Here is a 13,195-nt window from a genome sequence, read left to right on the forward strand (position 1 = left end):
CAATTCCACACCATCAACACCGCGCTCAAGCTCAGCTCATCTGGATCAATTTAACTACACTGCTAGTTCCCCGAGCCCAGAAAGTGTTACTGGCCACCTTACTAAATGCTGGAATCAAAGCTTTCCTGTAGGTCACACTAAAGGCATATGACATCTGATTTGTCTCAAGTCGTGGGATCAGGAGCAAGTACGTCTGAACTCGGTACATGACAGATCACAACACAGCCCAGCTGTTTGAAGATCATCACACAAAGCCTGCATCGAGCAAGACATAACAGCTTGTAAGGCAGGTGCTACATCCAAAGTAGATTTCTATTGTAGTACCTGCAAACACCACTGGGGTGTCCTGTTGACCATGCACCCCTTCTAAAAGAACGAGCCATCCAGGCCAGATGCAGTGACTTACACCTCCGGGCACTTCGGGAGGTCAAGGCAGTCAAATCACTTGAGCTCAGGAGTTTGAGACCATCCTGGGCAACATAACAAAACCCTGACTCTACAAAAAAATACAAAAATTAGCCAGGCATGACCGTGCATGGCTGTGGTCCCAGCTACTTGGAGGGCTAAGGTGGGAGGACTGCTTGGACCCAGGAGACAGAGATTGCAGTGAGTCGAGATCGTACCACTGCACTCCAGCCTGGGTGACAGAGCGAGGCCCTGCCTCCAAAAAACAAGACTGAGCCATCCATCACTGGCTTAAATCCACCCTGGAATAAATATTTGTTGAGTATACCCTGTTACATATGAGTATAAAATAAATTCGCTGATCAATACGAACATTAACATATTCAATGGCAACATTTCTTCACATAATAATAGTTCCCGAAGACATATCACATTTGGGGCATAGACAGTGAATAAAACCAGGCTCCTGCCTGTGAGGAAGTCATGGATCCATAGGAATAACAGACCAGAAAACAAATCTGTACAATTGGACTGTGATGTAATAATAAAATCCCTGGACATTTGCTTTATTGCATAAGCCTCAGGTGCCTCATCTTTGAATTGGGGATAATAATTGTATTTATCCATAGGGTTTGCGTGAGGGTCGTAAGAGTTATGCATTTAGAGAGCTCAGATGGACAGGGAGACACAGGGGCAGTTTTCTATAGAAATAGTCTCATCCCAGGGGTGCCCATGAGGGAAAGGATGGTGCCTGCTGCTCTGCCCTAGGATTTTTCTTTGATGCCGAGTTACGCTGCACATGTTAGCCTAAAGCACTCAGGCTGAGCTGTTTAAAAAGGACAGCCCGTAATTTTATAATCCTTAACAAAGAAAGTGTAATCGATGGTTACACTTGTGCAGGGTATTTGTGGGGGCTTTGGGGGATGGATGAGGTTACTGCTTGTATTTATTGTGACTCTAAATCTTTAATAATAAAACAAATGTAAAAAAAAAAAAAAGTTTGCCATCAGACTAGAAGTTCCAGTAAATAAAGAGGCAGAAATCAGTGGCTATACATTTTGGCATGAGGAAGTTTTAGGCTCAGAAGGATAATGAAGAAATGAACAATGAAAAAAATAAATTAGCTCAGAACAGGGTCTGGCACCTAGAAAAGTCTAATTAATGTTGACAATACACAAAGTTCTGTGAAAGCAAAGAGAGAGAGATGGGTGCTCGTTCAGGGCTAGGAAAGGCTTCCAGATTGGTGATGTTTAGGCTGAGCCTGGAAGGATAAGGAAATGTTCGCTCACCCAGAGAAACAGGGGGAGAAGAGTTTAGGCTTAAACTTGTAGGGTTTCGTTTAGGAAAGAATTTAGAGGAAATAGTAAGGATAAACTCATCAAGATCTGAGCGACAGAAATACGCCATTTGTCCATCAAACCCATTCTTTGTCCTCTTGGGCACACAACTCAATTACATTTCCCAGCCTCCTGTGCAATTCACAGGCCACGCAATTGAGCTCTAGTCAATAAAACGGGACCAATGTGATATAAGACCTGGCTCCTAAAACTTCCTAAGAATCCACCCATACTTTTTTTTTTTTTTTTTTTGAGACAGTCTCCCTCTGCCACCCAGGCTGAAGTGCAGTGGTGCAAGCTCAGCTCACTACAACCTCTGCCTCCCGGGTTCAAGTGATTCTTCTGCTTCAGCCACCTGAGTACCTGGGATTACAGGTGTATGTCACCGCACTCAGCTAATTTTATATTTTTAGTAAAGACAGAGTTTTGCCATGTTGCCCAGGCTGATCTCAAACTCCTAGCCTCAAATAATCTGCCCGCCTCAGCCTCCCAAAATGCTGGGATTACAGGCATGAGTCACCACGCCTGGCCTCACCCATACACTTTTATCCTTTCATCTTCCGGCTGGATGACTCCAGGGTGAACTTAAAATCACTTGTAGAGATTGAAGAATCCTGGATCCCTGAGTTATTGCTTGGAGGAGAGCTGCCCAGGAAAGCTGCCAAACCAGGAATGTCACATTAGATTGATGAAAGCAATATACTGATATTTCAGTGTGTATCTGTTACCTCAGCAGAACCTAGCATTACCTACCTTAATACAATATGAAACCTTATCTTGAGCTTAAACAATAAGTAGGCGTTGTTCACTGAAATTTAGATTCATGTGAGAAAAGGCTGGAAAGGTATGCAGGAACCAAAGGAGCATAAATGCCTTACTAAGGACTTTGGGCCTTGTCCTATAATCAATAGGAAGTTATTAAAGGGTTTTAACTAGGGCAACAGCAAAATCAAAGGAGTGCTTTTGAAAGATCACCCTGCAACAGGGAGGAAGTGGAGGAACCTGTGTGGAAGTGAGGCTGAAAGCGGAAATTCAGTTATTAAAGACTATTAGTGACCAGGCGCAGTGGCTCACACCTGTAGTCCAGGAGCTTTGGGAAGCTGAGGGGGCTGGATCACAAGGTCAAGAAATCGAGACCATCCTGGCCAACATGGTTAAACCCCGTCTCTACTAAAAATACAAAAATCAGCTGAGTGTGGTGGCACGTGCCTGTAATCCCAGCTACTCGGGAGGCTGAGGCAGGAGACTCGCTTGAATCCAGGAGGCAGAGGTTGCAGTGAGCCGAGATGGCACCACTGCACTCCAGCCTGGTGACAGAGCGAGACTCCATCTCAAAAACAAAAGACCGTTAGTTAATGAGGCCTTGAAGGTAAAGAGTATATCGTGCCCAGCATTGCCCCAGGACTTAGTCCAGTGCAGGTCCTCGGTGTGGCTGGGTGGATGGAGAGATGGTGGACCAGCAGATGATAGGACAGAAATCCTAGTGAGAGATGATGAGGCATGAACTAGGATGGTGGCAGCGGGGATCGAGAGTAAGGGACAGACTGGAGATGTTTTTAAGGATTCTGAGTAGACAAGGCTTGGGAACCCATTGGCTGCAGACATGATGAATTTCCAAAAAACATCAACTTCTGGGCATTGAAGTCAGAGACTAGAGCCAGGAAAGATAAACAGTAGAGGAGAGCCCTGTCTGTCATGAGCCAGGCTTTCAGAAGGACCATCTCGAGACCTGGCCTTTTGACAGATCTTCAACACATATTTTCTCACAATCTCTGCAAAAGGCTTTGCATCCCCCACAGAGACAGAGGGATTAAATGAAGCAGATTTGTCCATTTCCTAACATTTCCTGGCTGCTATTGCCAGATCTGTGGACAGTCTAGATCCTCCCTTCATTCCCCCTTGCTCCTTTCCCGGGAGAGTGGTGTTCTCTCACAAATTCTTCTCTGCTTTAACCTTTTGGGGGTTCCTCACTTTTCTGATTCTATGATTCCTCATTTTGAAATTCCTCCCATTTTAGAAGTCAGTGGTTTTCTATGTCAGGAATCAATAAACTTTTTCTGTAAAGGTCCAGAGATGAGATACTTTGGGCTTTGTGGGCTGCGCAGACTGCCACAACTCCTCAACTCTGTTGTTAAGCCATAGATAATACGAAAATGAATGAGCATGGCTGTTTCCCAATAAAACTTTACTTACAAAAACAGGCAGTGGGCCAGATTCAGCCTGTGGGCCACAGCTGGGCAACTCTGCCCTAGACAGACCCAAAGCCATATCAGAGTAGAAACCATCGCCAGCAAGGAGAAGATCTGATCCCTGGTCTGCTTTTACTGTGTCATTATGAGCAAAGAACATGGAATCTCCGTGGACCCGAGTTCAGCAATAATAGAGATATTGTTATCAGTTATTCCTGCCATCCCTGATATTGCAGACAAAACAATTGACTACCTTTGCATGCCAACCATGTGCCAGGGACTTCCTACTCCATATTCCATCTAATCCCCAGAGGAACTCCATGATGTATTATCACATCCACTTTTCAGATGAGAAAGGCAGGTGTCAGAGAGGTTAAGCAAACACTTGATGTCTGGATTAGTCTGTTCTTGTGCTGCTCATAGTGGACACTGAGTAATTTATAAAGGAAAGAGGTTTAACCCTCCACACGGCTGGGGAGGCGTCACAATCACGAAGGAAGACAAAGGAAGAGCAAGGGATGTCTTACATGGCAGCAGGCAAGACGTGCGCGGGGAACTCGCCTTTAAAAAGCCATCAGAGGTCGGGTGCGGTGGCTCAAGCCTGTTATCCCAGCACTTTGGGAGGCCGAGGTGGGTGGATCACGAGGTCAAGAGATCAAGACCATCCTGGTCAACATGGTGAAACCCCGTCTCTACTAAAAATACTAAAAATTAGCTGGGCATGGTGGCGTGTGCCTATAATCCCAGCTACTCAGGAGGCTGAGGCAGGAGAATTGCCTGAATCCAGGAGGCGGAGGTTGCGGTGAGCCAAGATCGCGCCATTGCACTCCAGCCTGGGCAACAAGAGTGAAACTCCGTCTCAAAAAAAAAAAAAAAAAAAAAAAACCATCAGATTTCATGAGACCTGTTCACTATCACCAGAACCACAGGATAGAAACCTGCTCCCACGATTCAATTACCTCCCATCAGGTCCCTCCCATAACACATGGGGATTGTTATGATTCAAGGTGAGATTTGGGTGCAGACACAGAGCCAAACTGTATCAATATCACATTGTTAAAAATAATAATAATAATAGAGGCAGGATGGGCGCGGTGGCTCAAGCCTGTAATCCCAGCACTTTGGGAGGCTGAGGCGGGTAGATCACGAGGTCAAGAGATCGAGACCAACCTGGTCAACATGGTGAAACCCCCATCTCTACTAAAAATACAAAAAATTAGCTGGGCATGGTGGTGCATGCTCGTAATCCCAGCTACTCAGGAGGCTGAAGCAGGAGAATTGCCTGAACCCAGGAGGAAGAGGTTGCGGTGAGCTGAGATCGCGCCATTGCACTCCAGCCTGGGTAACAAGCGAAACTCCGTCTCAAAAAAAAAAAAAAAAAAAAAAAATAGTAGAGGCTGGGCCCGGTGGTTCATGCCTGTAATCCCAGCACTTTGGGAGGCTGAGGTGGGTGGATCATGAGGTCAGAAGATCGAGACCATCCTGGCTAACATGGTAAAACCCTGATTCTACCAAAAACACAAAAAAATTAGCCAGGATTGGTGGCATGTGCCTGTTGTCCCAGCTACTCAGAAGGCTGAAGAAGGAGAATCGCTTGAACCCGGGAGGCGGAGGTTGTGGTGAGCTGAGATCATGCCACTGCACTCCAGCTTGGGCAACAGAGTGAGATTCTGTCTCCAAAAAAAAAAGATAGAGCTAGGATTTGCCTGTGGATCCACCTAGTTACAAGCTGAGCGCCCTTCCAGTATATCACACTGTTCCCTCAGGACAGCTACTGCCAGGGAAAAGCTAGCTGACCAGCCCTGGCCACAGAGGCCATCAACCTCACCACCACTTCCCCAGTCTGGTCCTCAGCTCGCAAGGCAAAGAGTTAACTGACCTGTCTCTCTTGGACCAACTCCCATTAACCAAGCTCATAAAAGACTCATTATCAATCTGAATGCCAAAGTGTCTGTTTCTCATGGGGGAAACAGTTCCTCCTTTCTGGTAACTAGAATGTTCCAGTCCCTAAATCAGCACACACCCCTTCCCAACATCAGAGCATACATAGGTCAAATTCAAATCCCAGTGGGTGTGGAATCAGTCAGGGGAAATGGGAAGCCAAGGTGAGCCCCAGCTCATGATCTATCTCCGAACATAACAGGGCCTGGAATCCTCATGGCCCCAAATTCAGGTCTCAATGATCAGATCATTACTGTACACTGCACCTCTATTTTTTTTTTTTTTTTTTTTTTTTTGGAGATAGAGTCTCATTTGTCACCCAGGCTGGAGTGCTGTGGCATGGTGTTGGCTTACTGCAACTTCCACCTCCTGGATTTAAGTGATTCTCCTACCTCAGCCTCCCGAGTAGCTGGGATTACAGGCACCCACACTGTACCTTCCGGTTCTCTCTCTAGCTCCCCATTTTCCCGGGAAGGAAAACTGGTCATTGGCGGTGGAGGTAACTGAAGATGGACAGAGCATACAGTCTCTATTTTTCAGACCTGTTGTTGTTCCTCTCCACAATGATCTGGACTGATAGAAACAGCCCCAGAGTGCAGCACGAGAGGTACGAGTCAGATCTAGGGCATAACTATGGCTAAATACTTCCCCTTTAATGGCTCTTTGTTTCTTTCTTTAAGAAGTGTTGATCTGATTCCAAATACAAGTTCATGCTAGGAAACTTCAAAACTACACTAAAGAAAATTATTATAAATCATCCACAATCCACCACCCTAACATCATTGACTGAAGACTCAGTCAATATTTCGGAATACAGACATTCAACCTTTTTTCTCTACATGGTATTATATATACACATAAATATGTACATTTATGCGTATATATATATATACCCATACTCAAATGTGCTTTTATAAGACTGGCATTGTGTTATATATGCTTCCTGTTCACTTTTTTCTTCACTAAATGATATATGGCAAAAAACTTCTTTTTCTTTTCTTTTTTTTTTTTTTTTTTTTTTTGAGACAGAGTCTTATTCTGTCGCTGAAGTGCAGGGTGCGATCTCGGCTCACTGCAACCTCCGCCCCTCAGGTTCAAGCAATTCTCCTGCCTCAGCTTCCTGAGTAGCTGGGATTATAGACGTGCACCACCACACCCGCCTAATTTTTGTATTTATGGTAAAGACAGGGTTTCACCATGTTGGCCAGGCTGGTTTCGAACTCCTGACTTCAAGTGATCTGCCTGCCTCGGCCTCCCGAAGTGCTGGGATTACCTGCACGAACCACTGTACCCAGCCTGCAAACATCTTCCCATGCTTCCATCTAATTGATCATTAATTTAATGGTTGCCTGATAGCCCATTAAAAATATGTGCCTTAATTCATTTTACAAGTTCCTCTCCTGTTGGACTCCTTCTTCCTTTAGCTGCATTCATATTCACCAGTTTGACAATAGCTTGGCCTGGGAATCTCCAAGTCTCTTAATCCCTTGCCTTATTTTTATTAGTCATGCTTCCTGCCTCTCCTGCATGAGCCATTCTTCCTCAGAGCACGCTCTGAGGTGTAAATAAGGTGTGCGCATTGAAGCCCTCTGTGCTGTAGACCATGGTCCCCAGGGAAGCACTGATTGAGCCTGCATATGAGAAACTAACCAGAGGCTGGGATTAGCACCAGGGAAGAAAGTACCATGGAGTGGGGTTGGGGAATGACCTTGTGTTTTCTATCCCTGGCCTCTCCTTCCAAGGGACTCCAGAAACCCACGCTAGAGAACAAGGGAGTGGGACTGGGCAGGTAAAGGCCAAGGTGCCGCAGAGCCCAGAGTCGTCAACTGGGACAGCCCACAGTGCTCCTGCACTGACTGCAATCGCTCGTGCACACACACACACATCAGAGTCTGCCAGGAATAGGAAGCTCCTCAATGTCAGTGTCAGAGTGAGAGAGTCCCCTTCTTCCTGTAGCTGCTGAGAGAGCAAGGAGAATCTGGGCTCTGGATTCAGACTATCTGGGTTTGAATTCCCAGCTCAAATCCTACCAACTACACGGCCTTGGGAACACTGTTTAACTTCAACACGGCTGTACACTGCACCTTTGTAAATTGGTGATAAAATAATGTCTACCTTACAAGACTATTTGAGAAGCATGAAATAATGTACATTAAGTGTTAACATATGTGCCCAGCACCTAATAAAGGCTTAGCAGGCATGAGCTGTTCTTATTATTATTATTATTGCTATTGTTGTTATTACTGCTGTTGTTAACAAAGGTTAAGTGACATCTCGGAGCCAGTTACCCGGAGAAGAACCTGAGCCTTGATAAATTCCAGCTCCCTAGGGCGCATAACAACTCCATTATCACAGCCATAAACCACTGGGGGCACCTTCAGCACGCTGGCTGATAGAATGCTGTACTCTGGATGATGGAGGCCAGCCCATAAATAAATCAGACCAAGCTTCAAAGCCAGGGTATGCAGCCTTCTAAAACTTAGCAGCGTGCCTGTCATTTCAGCTTCCAACATTTTACCATCAGCAGGGTCCCAGGGCCTAGGTTCCCACAACCTGTCACCACTTTCCAGTCTAATTAAGAAGGGAGGCTGGATGTGGGAGTGTACGTACACGTCTAACCCTAGCTACTCAGGAGGCTGGGGCAGGAGGATCAGTTGAGCCCAGGAGTTCAAGGCTGCTGTGAGCTATGATTGCACCACTGTACTCCAGCCTGGGCAATAGAGCAAGACCCCATCTCTAAATAAAAGAAAAAAAAAAGAAGAAGAAGGGAGGTGAGAAGTATTGTGGTGGAAGCAAAGAAAGACACACGTAGGAGCCGTGGGGGGATGAAGGAATTGGCAGTGGAGGTATCTGAGGATGCACAGACCGTATAGTCTTGACTTTCCAGACCTGTTACTGTTCCTCCCCACAGTGATCTGAACTAACAGAAACAGGCCTAGAGTACAGCATGAGGGATGCAAGTCAGAGCTAGGACATAACTTTCTGGTTACAACAACAGTTGAAACAGTAGGCTGAAAAGTCAAAGTTGTTTTAGCGTACCTTTCCCCCAGGGTATCATTAAAAAGGAAAACAGATTGAATCTCCCTGGTTCAGGCCAGACTTCCCTGGGAGAGGGGAAGAAGAGGAATGAGATGGGGAAGGGGAGGCAGTGAAAAAATATGAGGGAGACACATGGTGTAACTGCTGGTCACATGCTCACTTTACTCAGAGATCAATTGCATAACAAGTTCATGGGCTCTAAAGTCAATCGTGGCATTCATTCCAAAAGGAGATTTATTTCCTCGCTTGAGTGGAAAGTCCTATATTGACACATGTCTGCTACTTGGCACCCTTGTTGTAAATGAGTGCCTCTTTCCATCAGGGTCTGCATGGTGATGAGAGCAGGTGGTTTTTAGTAGCAGAATCAGGCTCCGGCTGCATGGTTTGAAATTATACTCCATGCAGCTGGATCCCAAGCAACTCACGCCTTCCAGGCTGACAACATCACCACCACCCACCCTGGCCACCATGGGAGAAGGTGCTCTGCCTGGGCTCTCTGAGACAGAACGGGGTTCCTTCCCTGCTCCCTCATTCCCTTCTTCCCATGCTCACTTCTTCCTGAGTCAAGGTCTTTGGCAAGGCTAGAAAAGAAGCAGTTTGTTAGAATAATGACATCCTCAGGTTCTCCTGTAAGGGACTGTAGATAATGACAAAGCAGGGGTTTTTGGTCATATGGAGGGTTCACTCAGAAGACTTGGCAAGACCTTCAGGGCCCAGGGTTGGGCCTAGGACGAAGCCCTTCAGGGTGGAGCTGAACTCTGATGGGAGAGGCAAGAGCCTGAAAAGACCAAGAGGGTCCCAGGGTGGGAAGGGGACAAGAAGGAAGAGGATCAGAGAGAAAAGAGCCTCCCAGGCATCTAGTAATGGGAGTTCATTGCAGACTGAAACGGTGGTCAAATGAAGCAGGAAGGAAATGGCTTATGCCCTCTGGACTTTGTGTGTTTTTCTTGGTTGAGTGAAGTAAGACTTTCATTCGGGCAACAGTCCGCATAACCACACCCCACCAGATGTCATGGATGTTACCAAGGGTTTTATCTTACACTGAGATGCCATGTCTTTTTCTGGTGGCACACCAAAGCCCAAGAAGGACCACGTAATAAGAGTAACAGCAAAGAAGTATTTGGAGTTTACCGCATTTCAGGTGCTGGTCCAAGCACTGTACATATATTAACTCATCTAGTTTTCAACAGCCCTCTTACAAGCAAACCTTGTATCCCCATTTTATAGATGAGGAAACTGAGGAGCAGAGAGGTTAAGGAATTGCACAAGGCCACACAGCTAGGCAGTGGATGAAGCTGGGATTCAAATCCAGACAGTCTGGTTTCAAGGAAAGGCTAGGGGCCAGGATCAGAGCTGAGGGATAGAGCTTGAGGCCACATCAAGAAATTTGGAACAAGGAGACAAGCAAGAAAAATGAGAGAGGAGGTCAGGGTCAAGCACGTGTCATAAGGGAAGACTTAATGAGTGCCTAGAACATCCTCTAACATTCAGGACTTGCTTGGGGGGTACAAAGAAGTATGGCGCATGGTGTGTGAATGGTCCCACCTGGCTTGAGAGGCCAGTAGCAGCAGATGCGCCAGATAAGCAGCATGTTGGAGCGTGAGATACTGACAGGTTCCACATCTCCATCTTCTGCTCCTGCATGTGACCTTTTTGGCCTCTCTGATCCTTTCACTATATTAACTAGGAAAAGCTCACTAATGAATCAATAAATATTAATTGAGAAGCACCCATGAGGTAGGAACCGTCCTAGGTGCCAGGGAAACAGGGGAGCGAACAAGACGCAGTCCTGTTGGCATTCAAACGGGCCGGAAGGAATAAATTTTGAGCAAGAAAAGGAGTGAGCTGGCCTGGCGCAGTGGCTCATACCCAGAATCCCAGCACTTTGGGAGGCCAAGGCGGGTAGATCACCTGAGGTCAGGAGTAAAAGACCAGCCTGCCCAACACGGTGAAACCCTGTCTCTACTAAAAATATAAAAAATTAGCTGAGCATTGTCGTGGGTGCCTGTAATTCCAGCTACTTGGGAAGCTAAGGCAGAAGAATCACTTGAACCTGGGAGGTGGAGGTTACAGTGAGCCAAGATCACACCATTTGCACTCCAGCCTGGGCAACAAGAGTGAATCTCTATCTCAAAAAAGAGAAAAAAAAAAAAGGAGTGAGTGATAGGATGGACCCATCCGAAGGGATGCTTTGAAAATAAAATTCCAAATACAGTCTGGAAACAAAGCAATGTTTTCTCAGCCCTTCTGTGCCAGTCTGCAGAGAAGGTCAGCATTAAGCAAACTAATTTGATCATTTTAGGGAATTCTCCTGCACGTGATACAATAAGTCCTTTAAGGTTTAGCTAAACACCAATAAGTTGTTCCAAAAATCTCCCAATAATCAGTCATTCGGATCACTCTTCATGAATTCCATATTTTTTAAAAGTGATATTTGAATGCACTTTGCAAATTATGGTGCCTTCCCCAAATGATATCTAAAGTTCATGATAATTTTCAGTGACAGTATTTATGTGAGCATGGATGCAATTCATTCATTCATTTCAGTATTCCACAAGCGAGTACTGGGTACCTGCTCTGTGCAGGACACAGCATGCTACATTTGCCCTCAAGGATCTACAGCAAAGCAGGGACACAGAGAAAGAGCAGACACCTACAATATGGCCACAAGGCACTGAGTGGGGTGAGTACCCAGTCCTAAGGAAAGCCGAGACTTGTGGGATAAGAAAAGGCCACATGAAGGAATTCATATCTTAACTAAGACCTGCAGGATGTACAGCATGGCCAATAAAATACCCAAATAAGAATTCTGCTCTCAGCTGGGCACAGTGGCTCACATCTGTAATACCAACACTTTGGGAGGCCAAGGCGGGCGGATCACTTGAGGTCAGGAGGTCAAGACCAGCCTGGCCAACATGGTGAAACCCCATCTCTACTAAAAATAGAAAAATTAGCTGGGCATGGTGGCATATGCCTGTATTCCCAGCTACTCAGGAGCCTGAGGCAGGAGAATCACTTGAACCTGTAGGCAGGGGTTGCAGTGATCTGAGATCATCCCATTGCACTTCAGCCTGGGCCACAGAGCAAGACTCCGTCTCAAAAAAAAGAATTCAGGCCGGGCGCGGTGGCTCAAGCCTGTAATCCCAGCACTTTGGGAGGCCGAGGCGGGTGGATCACGAGGTCAAGAGATCGAGACCATCCCGGTCAACATAGTGAAACCCCGTCTCTACTAAAAATACAAAAAATTAGCTGGTACATACTTAATAAATGGGAGCCATCGTCTGCATGATAGCGGGAAGTCAGAAAACAAAGTTGTTCCTTTCAATAAAGCAGGAGTAACCCTGAGCTGACAGGTACAGGTAGCTGGTGAAAATAAAGTAAAAACATTACCTTATTTCCTCATTAAAACCTGACTTCGCTTTGGAAATGGGAAGATTTTTCCTCCCTCTTCTCCCATACATTGTGATTAACTAACCTACTCCAAAGTGGGAGAAATGTCACTTCCCCCTGCAATAAATAATAAGGTGAAATTTTTCTACATGCTCCGGGCCACCTCTGGTCTTGTCTCTGTGAGCCAGCAGGAGGCCTCTCCTGAGCACTGAGGGTGACTGTAATTGAATCATTTGGCATGAAATTGGGGAATGCACCATAATAAATCAGACCCACTCCTGCATCCTGAAAGAAGCAGGCACCTAAGAGACCCAGATGCCAGCTCTAGGTGGGAGGGCCCAGATGCTGGGGCCATAGAAGGTTACATGCTTTTCTGCACAGTTGTTGAAAGGAAGGCTGTTGACATGCCACCTATCCTTCTGACTCCAGAATGCCATGCACTCACCCAGTGAACACGGACAGAGCCTTTGATGTGTGCAGACGTGCTCAGGAAAGCAGATTGCTCAGGCAGCAAAATCAGATGGTGGGAAAAGCAGAGGATCCGAGTCTGACAGCCTTTGTTCCGTCGCTTGCTAGCTGTGTGTCTTTGGGCAAGTTGCTCAACCTCAACGAGCTTCCTCGTTTATAAAAATGAGGATTATAAGAATACAGCTGTAAAAAAAAAATAGATACAACTGTATTAGTTTCCCATTGCTGCTATAATAAACACTGCAAATTTAGTGCCTTAACACAACACAGATTTATTCTCTTACAGTTCTAGAGCTCAGAAGTCTGAATTCAGATTCACTGGGCTAAAGTCAAGATGTCAGCAGGGCCAGTTCCTTCCAGGGGGTCTGAGAGGAGAATCCATTTCCCTGCTTTTTCAGCTTCTAACAGCCACCTGTACCTCTCGGT

At 46.0% G+C, this 13,195-nt stretch overlaps 1 long non-coding RNA gene across 1 annotated transcript in view; it reads right to left on the reverse strand.

The window, feature by feature from the left end:
• Positions 1-13,195, reverse strand: part of LOC141581854 (uncharacterized) — a 77,154-nt gene that overhangs the window by 45,221 nt on the left and 18,738 nt on the right. Inside the window, exon 2 of the long non-coding RNA XR_012514635.1 lies at positions 12,747-12,952. This is a non-coding gene — a long non-coding RNA (uncharacterized LOC141581854). The remainder of the gene's footprint in view (positions 1-12,746; positions 12,953-13,195) is intronic.

This window comes from Saimiri boliviensis, chromosome 17, assembly GCF_048565385.1.
Source record: "Saimiri boliviensis isolate mSaiBol1 chromosome 17, mSaiBol1.pri, whole genome shotgun sequence".
NCBI lineage: Eukaryota > Metazoa > Chordata > Mammalia > Primates > Cebidae > Saimiri > Saimiri boliviensis.